The sequence below is a fragment of the Phocoena phocoena genome, chromosome 12 (genome assembly GCF_963924675.1).
Source record: "Phocoena phocoena chromosome 12, mPhoPho1.1, whole genome shotgun sequence".
NCBI classification, from domain to species: Eukaryota; Metazoa; Chordata; class Mammalia; order Artiodactyla; family Phocoenidae; genus Phocoena; species Phocoena phocoena.
In genome coordinates, this window is record NC_089230.1 from 63,267,111 (window position 1) to 63,287,547 (window position 20,437).

The 20,437-nt window shown below is 36.8% G+C and overlaps 1 pseudogene; it reads right to left on the bottom strand.

Annotated features, from left to right (window-relative positions):
- Positions 1–12,719, bottom strand: part of LOC136131885 (activator of 90 kDa heat shock protein ATPase homolog 2 pseudogene) — a 42,990-nt pseudogene extending 30,271 nt beyond the window's left edge.
- Between the last annotated feature and the right edge of the window lie 7,718 nt (positions 12,720–20,437).

Sequence of the window (20,437 nt, forward strand, 5' to 3'; positions counted from 1 at the left end):
GGACCACATGGTTCCACTTAGAGCCAGCATCTAATAATCATGTAAGGTCTGGCCATTTGCTTTTTCTCAGTCACATTGTTAAGGGATTATAGCCTTCGGAGAGGACTTGGAGGAAGATTCACAGTACAGGGTTGAGGCCCTTTTCAAGGGTTTTTCCTCAAAGAGGGCTGGCCTCCCTGCCAATCATTCTGGGTCTATGAGATAGTTTACATTTTAGAACCTAACAAGAGGCCGTGAACCTCACCATGGTATTTCAAATCTTAATTTTGCTCAGCAGGCCTGGAATGTTCTGCTTAAAAGTCAAACAGCGCATTAAGAGGTTGCCCAGCAATTTCATTCCCAGAGCCCTGGGAATAATTAGCCACTGCTGTAGACCTCTGAGGCTGATTATGGTAATTGTGCCCACTATATAGCTAAGGGTAACCTGCCAGCACCTGACCTCTCCACGCTGGGATCCATCTTTTCCGCGGGGAGCCTAGTTCCATGGTAGCAGACTCGCTGTCTTCCTTGAGCCCATAGAGAGCAGCCACTGTAGCCCTCTTCGTGAATTCTGGTGATCCCCTCAGCCATGGACTCCTTAGTGCATTAGTGAAGAGAATTTCCTGCAAGTTGACAACTGTCTCGGCGTGGAAGCAGTTCCCTCCTGGTGGAGGCCCTTGTCTGTGTCATGTTTGAATCTGATTCTCATTTGGAGAATGGAGTCAATGAGGAACGTTGGGAGTGGATACTGAAGAGAATCAGCATCTCCTTGTGAAGTATCTGCACCAGGTAACATGATTTAAAGATTTTTGTTTCATTTCGCATTGTTTTTTGGTTTCCAACGTGAGACAGGACTGGTTCTCTTCGGCAGGAATGAGTGGTTGGAGAGGGAGGATGGTAGGAGGGGTTGCTCCGTCAGAATGCTGCATTCAGGCAGATTTGAGGGTTCAAATTCTCAGCCTCATCTGTGTCTGTCTAATTGAACGCAAGCCATATCTCAGGGCCCTGGTTTTTCCCAACTACTACTGTTAACTTATCATAAGAGACCTGGTGGGACTATGCAGTTTAGTTTTATGCATCTGCACCGACTTTCACGATCAGTCTATTCCCATATACACAGTGTCCGGGGAGCTGCTAAATATTGGTCATCCAGGATGTAGTGAAAAAGTATGTACTGTAGCTTAAGAAAGGCTTGAGTTCAAAGCCTTCCTCTATCAGAATTGCTAGTTATATCTCTACTTATCCTTGTTTGTTTTATTGTTAAAATTCGAGTATTGTTTTTTTTCCATGCTGCATGTAAGGAGTAAATGAGAGGACATGTATAATGTTCCCCGTGAAAGCAGTGCTCGCTCTGAATTCCCATTTCCATCTTTTCCTTTCTTTTCTTTCCTCTCCCTTTCTTTTACCTGCCTCAGTATAACTTTACAAAACAGTACTGCTGTAGTCCCCACTTCACCTCAAGAATTCAAAACCTTCTAAATCCCCTGCCTTTAAGGAAATATAAAAATGCTAGAGACACCATTGTATGTCCTTGTAGTATCCCTTAACGCAGGAAACATTATTAGAGGAAGTATTACTAGAGCATTGTAAACATCTTGGGAAAATAATAACTCAGATATTCAAAATTTTGTAACACTAGCTATGTAAACAAAATGAAAAGAAGTTTTATGAAGATCATAAATATTGCACATTTCAATTCTGTTAATTTTTTTTTAATTCTGTTAATTTTAAGGACACCGTTTCCCAAATATAAAACAGGAGTTGGAAACCTGTAAGAACTTCAATAATTGAGTCTCTGTTCTGTGCCCTTTGAGGGCTAGTGATAAATCTGATAGGTGGGGTTGTTTTTGACTTCCCGTTAATATTTCCTCATTAATCATTTGAAAAGAATTAACAGTGCCAGAGGGGAAAGATTTTTTTTTCTTTTTTTCTTATTTACTATACAAACAGCCGTTTGTTTCATTTCAGTTTTATTCAGTGATTCCAAATTGGTCAATAAAATGCTAATGATTGCCAACATACTATATTTCTCCCTGGGAGATCATCATTTAATTCTAACAAATGCCAGTTGGATACTTGTTAAAACAGCAGGAACTAATTCATAGATTCGAGCTAAATAAATAAAGTTTGATTGCATATTTGTTCCACTCAGCTTTGATGACTAATGCTGTTAGAGAGGTGCTTCGTATAAATTACCTTGGAAAGGCCTCATAACCAAGTCTCAGCGATAAAACTGACATGATAAAACAGTGTTGTGCGCCTAAGTATCACCTCTTTGTGTCCCTGTAAATGAACATTAGCTCTTGAAACTCACCTTCTGAAATTCTAGGGCAGCCCTAGAATTTCAAGCCCCATAATAGAGACCTTCAGGAACCTACTTTTCCAAAGGGTCTCTATGTGTTAGCCCACCCACTCCCAATTCAAAAATCCTGCTAAGATTAAGGATAATCCTAGAACGTTACAAGATGATTTTAACTACCTTAACATAAAAGTGAGTTGAAGGAAATAATGTTCACTTTGAAATAGACTTTCATAGGTGCTCTACTTGAAGCTTCTTTTGATTTCTTGGGGAAATCTACACTTTCAAAAATTCATCTTTGAATCGATTTCTAGTAAAACATTTCTCAGGGCTTACTTTTGGGAAATATGACCACTGTCTTATTTGTGTTTAGCTCACATGATTTACCCTCCAATGTAGTCTCTCTGTCTGCTATTTACATAAGATCAGCAAAGTGTCTATGTGTTTACCCTACTAGGGCCTTATTTTGTAGCTTCATTTTACAATAGTCAAAAAAGTATGGAAAACCAAAAGCTCAGTTGTTTATCTTGATGTTTTACCAAATATCACATAAGAAACAAATTATGTGTAACTTTTCTTTAATTTTTAAAATTTGGTGTAATTTATTTAAAAATTAGGATCACAGAAGAAAGTTTAAGTAAATAGAAAAGTGACAGGTCATAAATCTTTATTCAGAATTGAAGAGAAAAGAAACTGAGGACTTCCTGTAAATAATTTTAATAGATCCAATAAGGACATGGAATGATTCTCTGGTTGCTGGTTATTTTCTTTTTATAATTGCCAAACAACGGTCTTTATGTAACCTTCCTTCTCCAATATCACTAATATTCAGAGAGAAGATTTTTAAGCAGGTTGTTTAATATAAAGATTCACATTTAGCAATACTTTTGCCTAGAGACTTCGTGTGTTTGTTAGAGATCAAACAGCTTCTAACCTCAGAATGAAAACTCAAAGAAATAGACAAAAACTTTACACAGGGCTCTTCTTGACATAGTAAGAAGCAGTTACAAAGATTTTAAAGTTGCAGTATATACACTGAAAAAAGGCTCTAATACTTCTTTATTGTATGTATGAATTTTCTGTTATTACTAACAGTATTTGATTAAACTGTTGACTGTATTTTTAAATTCCAAATTATGAATGTCAGCAATGTTATCACATTCATGTACTTCTATGTAGAATGATTTATCTCACCTGAGGTGACCAGCAAGTTCATACTGATGGCATCCCCAGGTGATGGACAATTACTATGTTACTAATTAGTTAAAGATCTCTTAGGTTATTCAAATATAAAATGGTGGTTTAATATGTATTTGTGTACAGAATCATTATACCTTGTTTCTTTGGCATAATTTGAATGAAAGGATATTGAGCTATCTTTAATATACGTCTGAACAACAGGGATGATTCTGAAATAGAGTTGAATCAGAAACCATTAAAGTTTTTAAATGGAAAGAAATGAGCACAGGCAATAAAGTGTATAAGAGAAATAGAGAACCTCAAGAGAAAAGTTAAAAGGCTAAAATCTGAGAAATAAATGTTTATTAAAAGGTGACAGCTAACTGACTAACAAATGTATATTGAGCATCTTATGTATGCAGAATACCATGCTTGACCCCAGGTCAGTAATAAGTTCTTTACACTTGTGGGTAGATGTGCCCAAGAGATAGTCATTTATCAACGCGTTAACAGTTTACTTGTTATTCTGTAGTGTTGGGGAGAGATAAAAATAAAACCACTTTTCACTTGATGCTCCAAATAATGAAAAGTTAAAGAGATCTCCTAGTTCTGCTTATTTCTACAGGCCACATAAAAACTCAGAGGCTGGGTTCCTCCTCACACAGTGATTATGCACTCACTGTGTGCCGAGAGCTGCTCTATGCTTTAAAACACCTGCCATTAGTTGAGTACCTACTGTGTGCAGACAATGTTTAGTGCTTCATATGTATTAGCAGTTTTCGAAACCAGTTTTGGGTGTACTTATTTTACAACAGATGACTCCAAAGTTCAGAGAATTAAGCAAATTACTTGAGTTTACAGAGCTATTGAGGGGATGAGGCAAACAGGAAATCTCTGTCACCCCACAGCTGATAAATTTTCTGCTAAATTCCAGAGCCACCTTCGAGGCATTGTGACCTTGATGACAAAAATTTACCATTAAGGTGTTGGGTGAATCTATACTTGTAATTTGTAATCTCACCATAATATTCAATTAACCCATCTACACTTTGACCAATTACCTTCCGATACATCGAAATGCACTCTTTTTCATTTCTTCAGACACAAATCATCATGTTAATGTAACAGAAAAATTGCTAACTCGTCTCCTTTTTATCTACACCTCCTTTTTTCCCCCTGGGATTTAAGAAAACCTCTAAAACAGTAGTTTATTGGTGTTTTGAAATCTCAGTGATACAAGTAAGTCAGTGATGAGAATGGAAATAGCTTCCATTTAGCTGTAGTTCATAACTTCTTTCTTTTACTCCCATTCCAAAGAAGACTTTATATAAATTTAATAATTCAGTTCACGTAAGACACTTTATTAGAGGTTAAAATCGCTTGGGCTCAAACTAGACCCGACAAGATTAATGGTGCTAAAGAATATAAATAAATAACTACAAAATGTTGATGTTGTAATTAAAGGGACATGATAGAGCAGATATCAAAGCTACCTTGAAAACAACTTATGTCTAGCTTGCATGAGAAAAAGTATGGAATGTCTACTATGTTCCAGACCCTAGTAGGTAGTATAAATAAAATGGGTATAGTCCCCAAACACATGGAGCTTACAGACATGAAACAGATTTACACAAATAAGTATAAAATTACAGCATTTTATAGTTCTAGGAAGGAAAGAATACTGAGAAAAATAATAATGAAGTAAGATTGAGATATTATAGAAAAACTCATAGAAAATAGCATTTTAGGTAAGCATTGGAGGGTAAGTTAGAATAGACAGGTGAAAAATGGGAAGGGGAATGTGCTAGGCAGACCCTCTACTGCAAAGTGTTTAGTACATTTAAGGAATTGAAATATCTATTGGAACCTTGTGACTCAGGCAGAAACTAGAGCAAGATGATATCATTTAAAATAAGCAATGGCCAGACTCTGTCGACTTTAGGCCTAGCATATTAAAAATGGGTACATTATAGTAAGGGAAAGAGATTAAGGGTTTTAACCATGGGATTGAGGTCATTTGGTTTAGTTATAGCAGGATCACAAGTTAATTAAAACAACATTACAAATGTGCATAAAAACATATGTATTATGTTGCTTGTTTATAGGTTCTCATATTTGTCTTTAATTTCCTCCTATCTCTTACCCATGGATCAGCGTGGGGTGGAAATAACTAAATTCTTGATTTTACATAAAGATTAATCAGACGTGATAGTTAGTTCCTTTGATGTTTTAATCTTTCTTGGATAAAACACCATGTCTCTCATTAGGCTTCCCTCTCCACTCCCTGACTCTCTCCCTAAGGTGTCTTTTGGGTATTTCCAAGGTGCAGGATAGCTGGGTGCTATCATGGGGGTGGGAAATGGAGAAAGAAGTGACGTGATTTTCAGATTCTTCTCTTTCTGTGGATTCTTCTTCCCTCCTGCACCCCTACACTCTGCGCCCAATTCCCCAGATCAGAAAGGAGCAAGTTTTCAGGTTACTTCCCCTCTGTCAAAAGCTCCTAATACCAGGAAGCAGCACTCATTGCCACACACGGAAGGGGAGTTTTTTTCAACAATTAACAATTTTTAAATTATGACATGAAGTTTGTATAATGTGTAACGATTTTCCAGAAGAAAGATGAAGTGGTTTGCCCTCTAATGGCAACAGAGGAGATAGTGAGAAATGAAAGAGTAGATGGAGGTCCACAGTGATAGATAAGGGGAGACAGAGGGAAGAAATGTCTAATATTGTACCATACATCTTAACTAAATGAATTCCCCCCAATTCTTCAATATTTACTTATTTTATGTGTTTAAACATATTTAAATTGAAATCTACCATATCAGGAAGAAAAAGCATCCTCTTACTAAAATATATAAGGAAATTTTCTTGTATTAAGAGCTTTGGAAAGACTTCTTCAATGCTATTCTTCTGATTTAATTTTTTTAAACTTATAATATTTGGATAACTCATTCTTCCATGGCTGACAAGAATAAAAGATTGTCAACTTTGATGGCGCAATTACTAAGTCCCAACATTTTATCTTTACACTCTATTTGTAATCATGTTCCCCCATTGCTGTTTATGTGGACCATGGTATCATGATTTGCATGTAAACTTTATCTAAAGTTGAAGAACTAAATATGTTATTTTCTGTCACCTCATAATTCAAATTCTAAGAGAGAAATTACATTAATACATACATTCAGATGTATTATATAGGATGCCAAATACAGATAATAGAAGGTTAAAAACCTCCATATTAGTTTAGTCAAAAAGAGTTTATTGAGCACTTATGTTTTAGGTACTGTTCTAGACACTAGAGCTATAGCATGAACAAAACCAACTAAAGCCCTGCTGTCATGGAAGTTATAATCCAGTTTGAGGAGACATGTAATAAAGTGAATTATTTTTTCATATTAAAAAGTAATAAGTGCTTTGGATAGAAATAAACCAGGGAAGGTGATGGAGAACTCTGGGTAAGAACATAGTTGCAGTTTTAAACAGGCCAGCCCAAGAAAGTTCTCATTAGGAAGTGCCGCTTAAGTAAAGATAGAAGGTTAGAGTGCAAGCCTGTGAGTTTCTAACAGAAGAAGGTTCCAGGAAGACACGAGCAAGTTCAAAAGTCCTGAGAGGAGTGAGCCTTGGGTATGATGCAGGGAGGCCTGTGGAGCTGGGCCAGAGCAGAAAGAGAGGAGGTCACCATAGCAAAGAGAAGCTGGATCAGGTAGTGCTGTGTGCACTGGACAGGAGTCTCCCTGCAAAACCCATCTGTTCTGCCACTGTCTGGAACACACAGACATACTAAGAGTGAATACCAAAACCTAGCTATGCAATTTGAGTGAGTTTAATAAAAATGTCTTTCTTTCAGAAAAGACAGAGTTCCATTTGTCTCAGCTAGCTTTTCATTCAAATTTTTGAAAGGTATCCATGCACCCAGCATTATATTAGTCTCCTAGTGGGTGAAAAATACATAATCCTGGTCTTTAAATGTGTTGATAGTTACTCTCAAATTTGGGGTCATGAAAAACACCTGGTAAGCTTGCTAAGCATTTATATTATAATGTCCAATTCCCAGAGATACTGATTCAGGAGTTCTAGAATGGGAACAAAAGTCTTTATTTTATTAGACACTCATTTACTTTGGAGTTAGTCTAGGAACCACAGTTTAAGAATCAGTTATCCAGCTGGTATGTTGTACCTTCAAAATAGCAACAGGTTATACATCTTCAGAATTGTATTTTTGCTTAAGAATACATAATTATAACTAAAGAACTTTTGAGTCTTTATTAGTTTAATACCTGTCCTTCCAGCTAGAGGAAGTTAAACTGATGAAGTTTACACCTGCTAGATACTTCTCTGTGATGTAGAAGGCAGGATAATTTGCTGAGAGTAAGAAGGAAGGGAGGAAAGGACCAGGAGATTAAAATGTAGGAAATGCACACGGCATACTACAAGACAATGATGCAAGAAGGAAAACCGCCCTAAAATAGCCTTCCTGAACCAACCATCTGTACTAGGTTTCCTTGCACAGGATTCTCATAAAATCCTCTCGTATCTCACAAAGAAGCGTGTACAGTGCATTAATGAGTAACCAGAGTTTTAGACAAGAAAATAATTTGCCCTTGGTTATTCAAGTAGAAAAAAAAAAGGATAGGAAAGCTGAGCTTCAAACCCATGTGCATCTACTTCCAAAGCCATGTTCTATTAACTGTACTTTCTGTCTGCCTCCGGTATAGTAAAATAAATTTCAAGAGTGACCCTAACTGTGTAAGGAAGTTTTTACATTGGATTTTTAAACTCCATTCTTCACATTCCACATACTGGTCTTTGTCCTACTCTTCTCTAAGCCCATTCTCATATGACAACATAGTTCTTTAAAGATAAGTTCCATGTTGCTCACATCTACTATATCTAAGACTAGTTCTGAGGTAGTTTTGGGCTAATTCAGCAGTCATTAAATCTTCCTATAAGTTCCTAGATCTTTAATATAGATGAATGATCTTGGGAATATTGCTGAACCCCTGAATTTCATTTTCCCGACCTATGAAACTGTAAAATGAAGATAAAAATGGTACTAACTCGTAGCTATATATACTATATATGTAACTATATATGGTGTATATATCTACACACATATATGTGTATGTACATACATATAAAATGTAAAAAACTTTACACAGTGCTTAAAATTGTGCATGGTACATGGTAAGACTAGGTGAGGTATGTATTATAGCTGTCATCATCATCACCATCATCATCATCACCTGTGGTTTACAATGATACAGAATTGACTCCTTAGCATGTGTTCCTTGTTTTCCACGTTACATTGCTTTAAGTAAGAATTTCTCTTCCTTAATTAAAAAATATAAAAATAAAGCCTATTTATACCACACTCATACTCACAGAAGAGAGCCAGTTCCCATTATCTTTACATTGAAATAAAAATGTTTCTATGTGTCTAATATAATATGTAAAAGTATTATCATTCTTCATAGACTGTAAAGTATAAACCCAAAGAACTGAATAGGGGTCCTAACTCATTTTCTAATTTGATAATTTATAATGAAGCCTTATAATTTGCCTTGGAAATTTTTCTAAAGGTGATATTTTACATTTAAACCAGAATGGAGCATACAGACTCCTCTCTCAGGAATTACTGAGGAAAAGACTCCCAGACCTGGGGAGCAACCCAAAGTGATAACCTTTACCACCTGGCAAAACAATTCTAAGGTTGTTTCCCAGCCCCGACTGATAAACGACGATTGCCCTTCTCTTAGCCAGGTGACTAACCAAGTGAACTATAGGACAAAGAATAGCTAGAATTTACTCCCGTTAAAAGAGGCTATTTGAAAAGGTAATTTCAACAGCAGGGTGGATTTGTAAGAGTTTCGTGTAATGATAATTGTATATAAAAATTAAGCTCTAAAGCACGAGCGTAAGAAATACTTTAATGATTCAATAGAGAAAAATTTCATCTTAGAACTATTTCTAGACTGACACTGAAGCTGAACTTCTAGAAAACACACTATACGTTCAAGTAATTTTTGAATCTTGTTAAATGCTTTTTAATGATGATGGGTTCTTTGAATCCAGTGTAATATAATGTTTCTTTCTATGTTTAGATGGTGATGATATGACAATGAAAGATAGGAAATCATATTTTACTCTTTTTTGCTATCATATTCAAAAGAATTTGGTTGTCTGAAAGTAATGAATTAAAGGGAACATTTCCACAAATTATAAGGAGAAAAAGTGAGCTACATTAAACTGATTCTCTATACTTCTAAAAAAATAAAATGATTGATTTTCACATTTTAGTTTATTATCATATATTGGCTTCAGGTGGACAGACCTTGTGTGTGTGGGGGGGGGGAATTGTATTTAAAGAGACAAAAGTACAAGCTATAAATAAATATTTTTTATTGTTACTGGTATACAATAAAAATAGGAAAATATTTTTCATTAAAATTGATGCCTTCCAACTTTTACTATTAAGGTTTCCTTTTCAACTCTATGGAGATTTCCAGTAAGGGGATAGAATTTATTTTATTTTATTTATTTATTTATTTATTTTTTGGTACGCGGGCCTGTCACTGTTGTGGCCTCTCCCGTTGCGGAGCACAGGCTCCGGACGCGCAGGCTCAGCGGCCATGGCTCACGGGCCCAGCCGCTGCGTGGCATGTGGGATCCTCCCGGACCGGGGCACGAACCCGTGTTCCCAGCATCAGCAGGCGTACTCTCAACCACTGCGCCACCAGGGAAGCCCCTATTTTATTTTTTGATGTGTTTTCTGATATTTATTAAAATCCTCTCAGACAGTGGAGAAGAGTATTTAGCTTACTCTCCTATAGTGTCATTTACGGTTCAGATATAAGTCTACAACGCTGTAATCAAGTATACAATACGGTATACACATCAACCTCTGTCTTTGCTCCATCTGACTCTGCTTCCTAATTAGAGGGAGGAAGTCTGATTGCCCAGAATATTTCATTCACAAGGCGAGGGTGCCTTATTTCCCTTTCCAGTGTTAGTAGTATCCTCTCATCATTGGGTAGCACTGGAGAGTGTTAACTGAAGACAGAACAAGGGGAAAACGTACATCCCCATCAGCTTTTACCAAGTTTCATATGTAGAGTGGTGTTTGTCCTTCGTTGCCATAGTTGCACTTTCTCAAAATTGACTGTATATTTGGATCCAGGATTTTCACCATGAAAGAAGGAAGATACAAATAGGGAATGGGAACAGAGAGAAAAATTCTGAAGGGCAACATTAGAGGAATAAGTACAAGCTGTGCTTGCTGGGAAGTTGAGAAGCAAAAACACCCATAGCCGTGAGCACATTTGAGCATATTTTCATCTCCAACACACCATCTCCCACTAAAAAGAATCAAGGAACTATGGAGAAATAGTTGCTTGAAGGGCCATGGAGGGAAAGTACAGTACTTTATAGTGCTAGAAAGTTTTTAAAGTGCTCAGAAAACAACAGGATCATGTCAAAAAGATAAGGGGCTCCTAATGGCTAAATCTTGAACAGTCTGAACATCAAAACAAATAGTGATGTTAATCAATTCTGTGTTAAAAAGAAAAAGAATCTGTGTCCATGCTGATACTAGAGAAGAGAAAGCTCTTCCTTATAATAAAATGGATAAATTATAGTCATAAAATCCCTTTTTAAATCATAGAAATAAGTGATTTTGGGGGAAAATCATCAGTGCATGCTAAAACTAAAAAGGTTTGATGGAAAATAGATTATTTATAAGCGTCAGTTTATGTCATAAGTGATTATTTATTAATTACAAAGAAAATGGTCACTTTTTAGTGGAGAAGCCTGGCAAATATATACCAAATGCCACCAAGTTAACATCACCAAATAATGGGATAAATTGAAATCATGTGTCTCTGGATGTGAGGCATTGAGAAGGACAAGAAATCACTTGTATTCCTGATTCCTGACAAAAGAGCATAACCTGTATCTATTTATGAGGCAACAATCAGAAAAAAGTTTCAGAAACATTCAGAAAAATCTCTGGTTACTACTATTGAGAAATGCCAATGCAAAATCTCTGGCTACTACTATTAAGAAATGTCAATGTCATGAATGGCAAAAGGTTAGGAACCATTCCTAATTAAATGAGACTAAGGAGACATAAAGGCTGGATTAGAAGAAATTCTAACAGAACTTCAAGACACTTGGCAAAATTTGAATATAGGTGGTATATTAAATTATAGTACTCTAAGATATTAAAATTCATCTATTTTATATTTGCATTATATATAAAATAATACCCTGTTGTTTTAGAAGATAAACATACTGAAACAATTAGGGGTAGACAATTATGATATCTTTAATTTACTCTTAAAATTGTTCAGCAAAAATATGTATATACACACACACAAAGTAAATGTGACAAAAGTGAACAATTGGTGAATGTGAGTGAAGAGAATAAGTTTATTAAGCATTCTTGTAGCTTTTCAATTCCTTTGTAATTTTTTAAATTAAAAGTTCAAAGAAAGATTGAAAGAACAAAGGGGTGGGGTACTCTTCGTTCATCCTGAACCGTACTATGGTACATTGCCCAAAGGTGGGAGTGGAGTTGGTCAAACAAAAGTTAGACACTTTGGGGGCTTTCCTGGTGGCTCAGTGGTTGAGAGTCTGCCTGCGGATGAAAGGAACACAGGTTCGTGCCCCGGTCCGGGAAGATCCCACATGCCGCGGAGCTGCTGGGCCCGTGAGCCATGGCTGCTGAGCCTGCGCGTCCGGAGCCTGTGCTCCGCAACGGGAGAGGCCACAACAGTGACAGGCCCGCGTACCGAGAAAAAAAAAAAAAAAAAATTTTAATCAAGATACCATAAATACCCTCTGTCCATCTCCCTAAAAAAATGTGTTTTCAATAAAATGTTACTCGTGTACATGATAATTATTAAAATTTGCAAACATTTTCTCATTTTGATGAACTCTACTATTAAAATAATAATTACTTTAAAACAAGAGGGCATAAGAGTTCCTAGAAAATTTGTAAAAATGAAAATCCCTAGCCACAACGCCTCCAAACTCTGACTCAGTAAATGTGTTGTGGGTACAGGCATCCGTATCCCTAACAAGCACTCAGGGTGATTCTGAAGCAGATCATTATAACCTACCTGGTAAGATACACTGAAGTGCTTTCAAGCTTCCTCCCATGGGATGCCAGCTGAGTCTGGTTTTTGCCTAGGAGCAAGTGCAGGCTGTTAGCATAAGATTGAAGAAAGTCTTTTTCTAAAACCCAGGCAGCAGCCATTCTGGAGCAGCAAGGAAGAATCTATATAATTTTGGTTTTATGCTCTAAGACTGAACATTTAATTTCTCCCGCCCTTGACAAAGCATTTTGAACATTTTCCTTACTAACTCCTCCTCCTGTCCTTTTCATGGCTAGATAAAAATTAGGATTTAAATGTATATTAGATATTAGAATTTACAGGCATTTCCTTTTTAGCAATTAAAAATATAGAAAATTGCAAATAATAAACACCTGCCATTTAACTTTTGACATTTTTGTGATTTTTTTTCTTTATTAAAAGTTTTTTTCTGCTAAAGTTGAAATTCCTATTGTTTGGAACTCCAGGTCCCATACCCATATCCCATTCCTACCCCCAAGAGCTAAGCATTATTTGGGATGCATTGTAAAAATTTTCTAGTTCATTTTTCTTACCTTTATATATACATATTTGCTCATAGAATATATATAGCTTTTTGAATGTTTTTCTTTATTTACATAAAGATACCATATCATACTGGGTGTTTCTCTTTGGTATTTTATTTTGTCAGTGAAAATATTTTTTAGTCTGTTCATGTTGATAAAGATAACTCTAGTTCTATCGACACACATTTAAGAGACATGTAGCTTAAAATGATACACTGAGAAGTCTAATGTTAAACAATTTCTATTGTCTCACAATTTCCATGGCTTAACCTGAGTGCTTTATTCAGACCCTATAGGCTTAAATAAAGGTTTCAGTGAGGGTTGTGGCCTCATCTGAAGATGTGGGACTCTCTTACATGCTAATGTAGCTGTTGGCAGAGTCCGGCTCCTTGCCATTGTAGGGTTGAGGTTGAGAGTTCTCTTCCATGTGGCCCCCTGCATTGGCAGTTCATAGCATGGCAGCTTAATTCTTCAAGGCCAGTGTAAGCATCTTCTGGCGTGTGTGTTAGTAACGCTGAGACTTTATGCAGGCAGTCCTCTCTTCGCAGGATATGGTGGGGATATAAAAATGACAGTGCAAGCTGAAACCATGTAGAAAAATCTTAGCAATCAGTGAGACATTACAGTTTTCATTACTGTTTTCTGTGGCCTTAAATTTTTGTCAAAACATTTAAAAATTCTCTTATTATAGATTGAAAATATATAGAAAAAATTTTAAATAGTAAAACTAAAATATATCTAGAACTGTAATTTCAAACAGTAGAAACATTCAGAATTAGTGTTCGATTTCTTTGTAAAAAATAAAAAATGCTAATTATGAGTAGCTTGAACAGTGCTCACTTTCTTCTCATCCCATAATTTATTACATGGAATGAGCATCTTTTCTATGCCTTGGTGAAATGTCATAGGCCATTCTAAGTTTGAGTTAGCTTCCAACACTTTAACCTTTGTACCTTCAATGTCATGAGATGGCTTCCAAGAGTTCCTTTTATGTAAAGTATTCTACCAGCTTCTTCTTCTGGACGTCTCCATCCTTTCCATCCCAACCACTCCATTTATGTTGGTAAGTTCACTTTTACTGAGTTCTTCAGGGTGCATCTCCTTTATGGTCACTTGTAGTTCTGTACCATTGTTGTAAATTATTAAAAGGATTACCTCCCCAAATTGACTTGTCTCATCACCATTAAATATTTCACAATTATTATAACTGCCTTAACCAATACTTGGAATTTGGGTGCAAATTTTACAGCTGCACTCCTATCAGCTCTAGTAGCTTCACCAAACAGCTTAATTTTAATCAATTTATACTACTTCTGAAACAATGAAACCAAACTTTACTGCAGTAAAAATTATTCCTTCATCCTCAGTAATTATCTTCTTTTTTTTCAGTGAAGCAACTAAAGTCAGTGCTTTGACCTGAACCTACACAAACTGACTGGGATTTTTTGTGTGTTTATTACAGCCTTCAAAGTGGAAGTAAAAGCTTCATTCCTTAGTGCAATTTAAACCGAAGATATTGAAACAACTTTACCCTTTTTTTTTTTAATAGATTCATGGTACTCTTTCAATATCATTGAAATACCATTAGAAAAAGTAACTTCATGCAGGGATAAGTCTTGTCCTATTTCCACTTTGCTGTCTCCATATTCAAATACTCTAATCAAATCAAATTTTACTCCCAGTGTTTTCATTTTTCATTTCTTTCCTCTACATTTCTTTGTTAGTCAAGTCCCTCTATTGTTTATCCATTTCTGTGAAATGCTACATGTTTTATTGCAACACAAGGAGGTAATACAACTACATGCCTTGTTGTAAGTGCATGAAGTGACTAACGTGTAGTGAACAACTATGAACAGACTTTGAAAGAAAATCAGTGATTGGTCACTGATCATGATGTGCATCTGTTATTTATAGTTATATGTAGACTGAAAAACTGGAAGCAAAATTTGTATATTTGCAAATACAGTTAATATGCAAATATATGAAATCTGGATGATATATTTGGGGGACTGGTGATAGTTATCTAAAGTATGGTAAACGAAATTTGTGCATATCAGAACCATGCTAAGCAATGACGGTATATTGTAACCTAGTCACAATAGTGACATTCTATCATCTCTTCTATTGATTAGACAAGTGACAGGTCCCACTCACACTCAAAGGGAGGGGATTATACAGAGCATAACACCGGAGGGGGAGGGGTGGTGATCATGAGAGCCATCTTAGAATTTTACCTACCATAGCATTTGTAATTTTATTAGATTCTGCCTAATTCTGTGGCATTGCATGTTCCCACCGGGAGTATATGAGGATTACTGCCTCTCCACAGTTTCACTGAAACTATTATCAGATATTTATTTTTGCCAGTTCAATAGATTAAAAGCCCTATCTTTGATTGAAATTTCATTGCCTTAATTTTCATTGAAATTAAATATTTTTCATGTTTTTAGCCAATCTGCTTTCTCTTTTGAATTACCTATATTCATTTCTTATTTTCCTATTGAATTGTTGATATTTTTCATTTTGCTTCTTAGGAGTAGTTTATATAGTCTGGATAGTAACTCTTAGTATATTACATACAATGAAAATTTATCTTCTCAGTCTAGTCTATTCCTAGCTTTAATTTAGTTAATCATGTCTTTTACTGTATAGAGGTTTTAATTTATTAAAATTTATCAATCTTTCCCTTCATGCTGTTTCAAAAACACTCCCCGAGCCCTAAACCAAGGTCATTAATATTTTTCTTCACAAAAAATAGTACCAAACTATGGAATTAACAATTGATTGCTAAACCATGAAAATTACTCTAAATGTGTTTCAATAACTAGTTTAGATTCTAAATAGACAAAGTTAAAATTTAATATCAAAAGCAAACATAAATATAGGGAGAGTTCAAACAAATCATTACTGCTGCCTTAGTGGTATTTTCAAAAGGATGAATAGTGCATTCTGAAAGCAACCCCTTCCAATAGGACATAGGTAGAAGATATCAAAGACAATTTCAGATTCGGCAAAAAAGGAATATGACTAAGATATCTTGGCAAATTTACACCTAAAGTTAAATGAATAGTGCTATTATTCATTTTTAAATATCTCAAATGCATTAGAATGGCAACATTATTACAAAAACTGCACTACAAATTCAAAGCTTGGCCTCTTTGGTCTGAAGCTTGGCCGGAACAATTTATTTTCTAGAATATAAGGTCTGTTTTCTTCTTCTTTACAAGTAGGCTAATACAAAAGCACTTCAGTTAATAGGAAAGCCAAAGGATTGAGTCTTTTCATCAAAACACAAAAGAGAAATGCTGTCAAATTAGAGATAGATCTGTTTATTTGTATAAAGATAAATTAAAAATGCATCTGTAAAACAAAGTCAGCTTTTTTGTACTTGGCTTTCATCTGAAATAATCTAATGCAAATAGGAACACACTTGTATACTATGTGTGTTTGTTAATTAGAAATGGCTTTTAAAAATAGCACCCCAAATGCCCATTATTTAATTTCCAACAACTCCTCAATCTCACCAAGTTTTTGTTAAAATTGTCATTATATTACTGGGTTGCAGTTCTCTTCTGTTTCTATGAAGCGGTTCTGGAACAAAATATTTTTCTGTTTTTAAAACAACTTTAATTTGTTTAATATATATTGTTTCACGTGGAAAATATGCACACCCTTGAAAAGTCTATTTCTATTATCTACATGTTCAGTATCAATGTGCAAAGAGAACCCTACAATTCAGCAAGAAACTCCACAAGGATCCTCTTAACCAATCCAGAGTCAGGATATCTGGTCATCTGGTCAGAGTCGGGATATCTGCAGAGTTTTGCAGTACAGCCTGTTGCCTTGTGGATTGCCGTTTATTCCCTGTAGACAATGCATCAACATCTGAAAACTTGAAGTTTTAAAAGAAAAAATTTTCAGGCATATAGACTCCTACGTCAATCTCCAGATGGTTTCAGTGCATTTTAAAATTTCAGTCTCAGAAATTCTCTGTAGGATTTTCTATCTTCTTAATTCTTTAGTCTAAGAAATGTTCAGTTGGGTGTTTTCTGTTTGCTCTTTGAATTTCCCTTATATTTTCATAACCTTTAATAATAACCACTTATTTTAAAAATCTCATTAAATGGCAAAAGCACAGGTGGAAGTTCTCTTTTATAAGGTCTCACACAGTCTTTCATGGCCCTGAGAGATGTGAATGTCTGAGGAATGTATAGACATTGGTTTTATATGTTTGTACATTCAAATAGCACATTACAATACTGTGGAGAATTGAGACAAGCCCATTGTATTTGCCCCTCCAAATCCACCCCCCTCTTCTTCTCAGGGGAGGGGGAGCGTGACCTAAAGGGACTAAATAGGAAGGCTCCTATGCCCTGGATTGTCCAGTTGTGAAGGGCCAATGGAAATCCCAGCAGAAGATGAGACAGGGAAGAAAATGCGTTGAGGGTATGTTTTTCCTTGGCTCCCTTATAACAAGACCAAAAGTCACTGCTCCTGGCAAGGCAGCCAACTTATACTCTTTGCAAGTTCCTGGAACTGCCTTCCCCACCCCGTTTCAGGCTGAGGGGTGGTAACAACTTGGCAGTTACTAGCTCTGTGTTACTCCACAATTCTCTGGGTACCCCTACAATCATACTTCTGCAGTAAATTGCTTTTTTTGTAAATAAACTTGTCTCAAATTATTCTATTTTAAGTAGACCATGTTTTTACTGGGGATTCTGGTATACTCACCAGGATCTAGAGAATTAATGATTCTCTAGACCAAATTATAAATATATTTTACATACACACAATTTTTCTGATTCAATCATCCAGCAGCCACTAGCAGCGCAACAACTATTTGGAGGCATTCTTGACATTTTTTTTAGTGTCTAAAAGGAACCTTGAGAGAATGTGATAGTGTATCCAGGTTGTGCCTGGACCAGTCACATGAACTGAAGGGGCTAATATTTTCTCACACAGATTGTGGAACAGGGAAAGACAGACTTGTGCTGGGAGTGAAATACCAGGGACCAGAAGAAATACTTGAGTTCTGCGTAAATCGTTCGCTAGAGGAGCCACAGGGATGGCCAACCCTCAACAGAGATTACATGAGCAAAAGAGAAAGGATGGCTGTGAGACGGGAGAATTTTAGAGAGGAGTCCTGCTGGTGTAAAGTGCTAATGAGAGTCCCCTGAAGATTCTGGTCTGAGGGGTTCAGATCACTGTGTGAGAAATTTATGTGGACTGTGGATATACTGCTGAAAAAAATTTCACCAAGGACTTCCTGAGCTCTCATAGTTCTGAGAGAACAGGAAGAAGAAGATAAGGAGGTAACATGTACTTTCTATAAGGAATAAGATCTGCCAGCTGGGCTGTGGTGGTGCAGACTTGAGGAACAGGAAGTGGTATTCATCCTTGAAGTTTGGTCTTCCACCAAGGCAAGAGTCTAGGGTAGAGTGGGATAAGCAGATACCCTCCCATCATTTGATCATGGGCCTCATAACAGTCAGGTCTTGTACTAAAATGTGTTGGCTAGAGAAAACACCATCTCCCAATCTCCATTCTTTTTTTTTTTTTTTTTTGGAATCCTATTTCTAGTATATTCCTCACAACAGAGTTGACTAACAAGGACAGGATCAGCTCTAACCTAACTTCCGGGGGAGTGCCTGTGAGGAGCAAGGGACAGGAACCTTCTCCAGACAGAAGTCACCAGTCCAAGGGAAAAATTCTCCCCAAAATGGCGTCACAGTTGGCTTGGCCAACACTCCTAGGAAAAGAACTTAGGGGTTGGATTAAAGGAAGAACCTTTGAGTCTTGAGTTGGTAGAGGCCTGGATAGTAATTAAATATCATGTCAATCTTCCCATTGACTCTTTTTAAGAAGGAACATATTGTGAACCCACTCAATGAACAAATATGGAAAGATCATGTGAAATGAGCAAAGGTTTGTTCTAGGCACAAAAAATCCCGCCTCGCAGCACTTAGATCTAGTGTGGAAAGACAACAGACAAGATTAATGAGTCAGGTATGTCGTAGGTCAGGGGTCCCTAACCCCCAGGCCTCGGACCGGTACCGGTCGGCAGCCTGTTAGGAACCGGGCCGCACAGCAGGAGGTGAGCGGCGGGGGAGCGAGTGAAGCTTCACCTGCCGCTCCCCATTGCTCCCCATCGCTCGTGTTACTGCCTGAACCATCCCCCCGACCCCCCGTCTGCGGAAAAACTGTTCCACAAAACCAGACCCTGGTGCCAAAAATGTTGGGGACCGCTGTTGTAGGCGTTACTGGTGATAAGTGCTAAAGAGCAAAACAAACTGAGAAGTGGTCTAAGGAAAACGTGAGGGAGGGAGATGTGTTGACAACTGGGAGAAGAGTATGCTGTGCCCAGAGAGCAAGTAGACTGAACAGAAGTCTCCTGCTCCAGGAGCAGCGGCGGGGCCAGTGCAGCTGCAGTGGAGTGAACCAGGGACAATAGCAGAAGAGGTCAGAGAGCCAAGGGGACCTAGACCCCGTGAGGCCATTGGAAGGACTTTGGCTTTATCATGGAATGAGGTGGAGGTGATGGAGGGTGATGACAAAGGAGGGATGTGATCTGACTTCAGTTTGGGCAATGTCGTTCTGGCCGCTGGGTTGAGAGGTGACTGAAGGAGAGCAGGAGCTGAAGTAGGAGGCCAGGGAGGAGGCCACTGACTGAGGGCAGCCAGAGGCTTGGTGGCTTGGGGGAAGGTGACAGCAGGGAAGGGAATGAGGTCTGGTCCAGTTCTGGCTGTGTTGTAGATGTAGAGACTGCAGGCCGTGATGACCTGACCTTACCCTTCCTCCTATGCCAGAGGGAACCTCCACCACACTGTCTGCCCCACATCTTGTGGAAGAGCAGCTCAAGTAGATTTGCTGAGGGCCGAGAATATTCACCAGTTGGAGAGGAGGTATTTCATACAAGGAAAACCATTTTTTCTTAGAGGTAGCCTCCTCTTAAGTAAAAGATTTGCTTTTATCAAATTTGTATTTCCTTATGATGTTGAGAGAACTAAATTTATATATAAATAAATATATATATAGCATTATATATAATTTATATATAAAATAAATATAGCATTATATATAATTTATACATAAATATATAAAATATAGCATTATATAATTTTTATATAATATATAAAATGTATATATAAATACATACTACATACAATTTATGTATATTTGTATATATCATTATATATAAATACATATTTATATGTAAATATATAGAGATAGATAGCTTTCAAAGGGGTTAGGGATGGCTAATGATCAAACTTTTGTTTCCTGAGTGCATTAGGCTAATTGAGGGCTAGGGCTAAAAG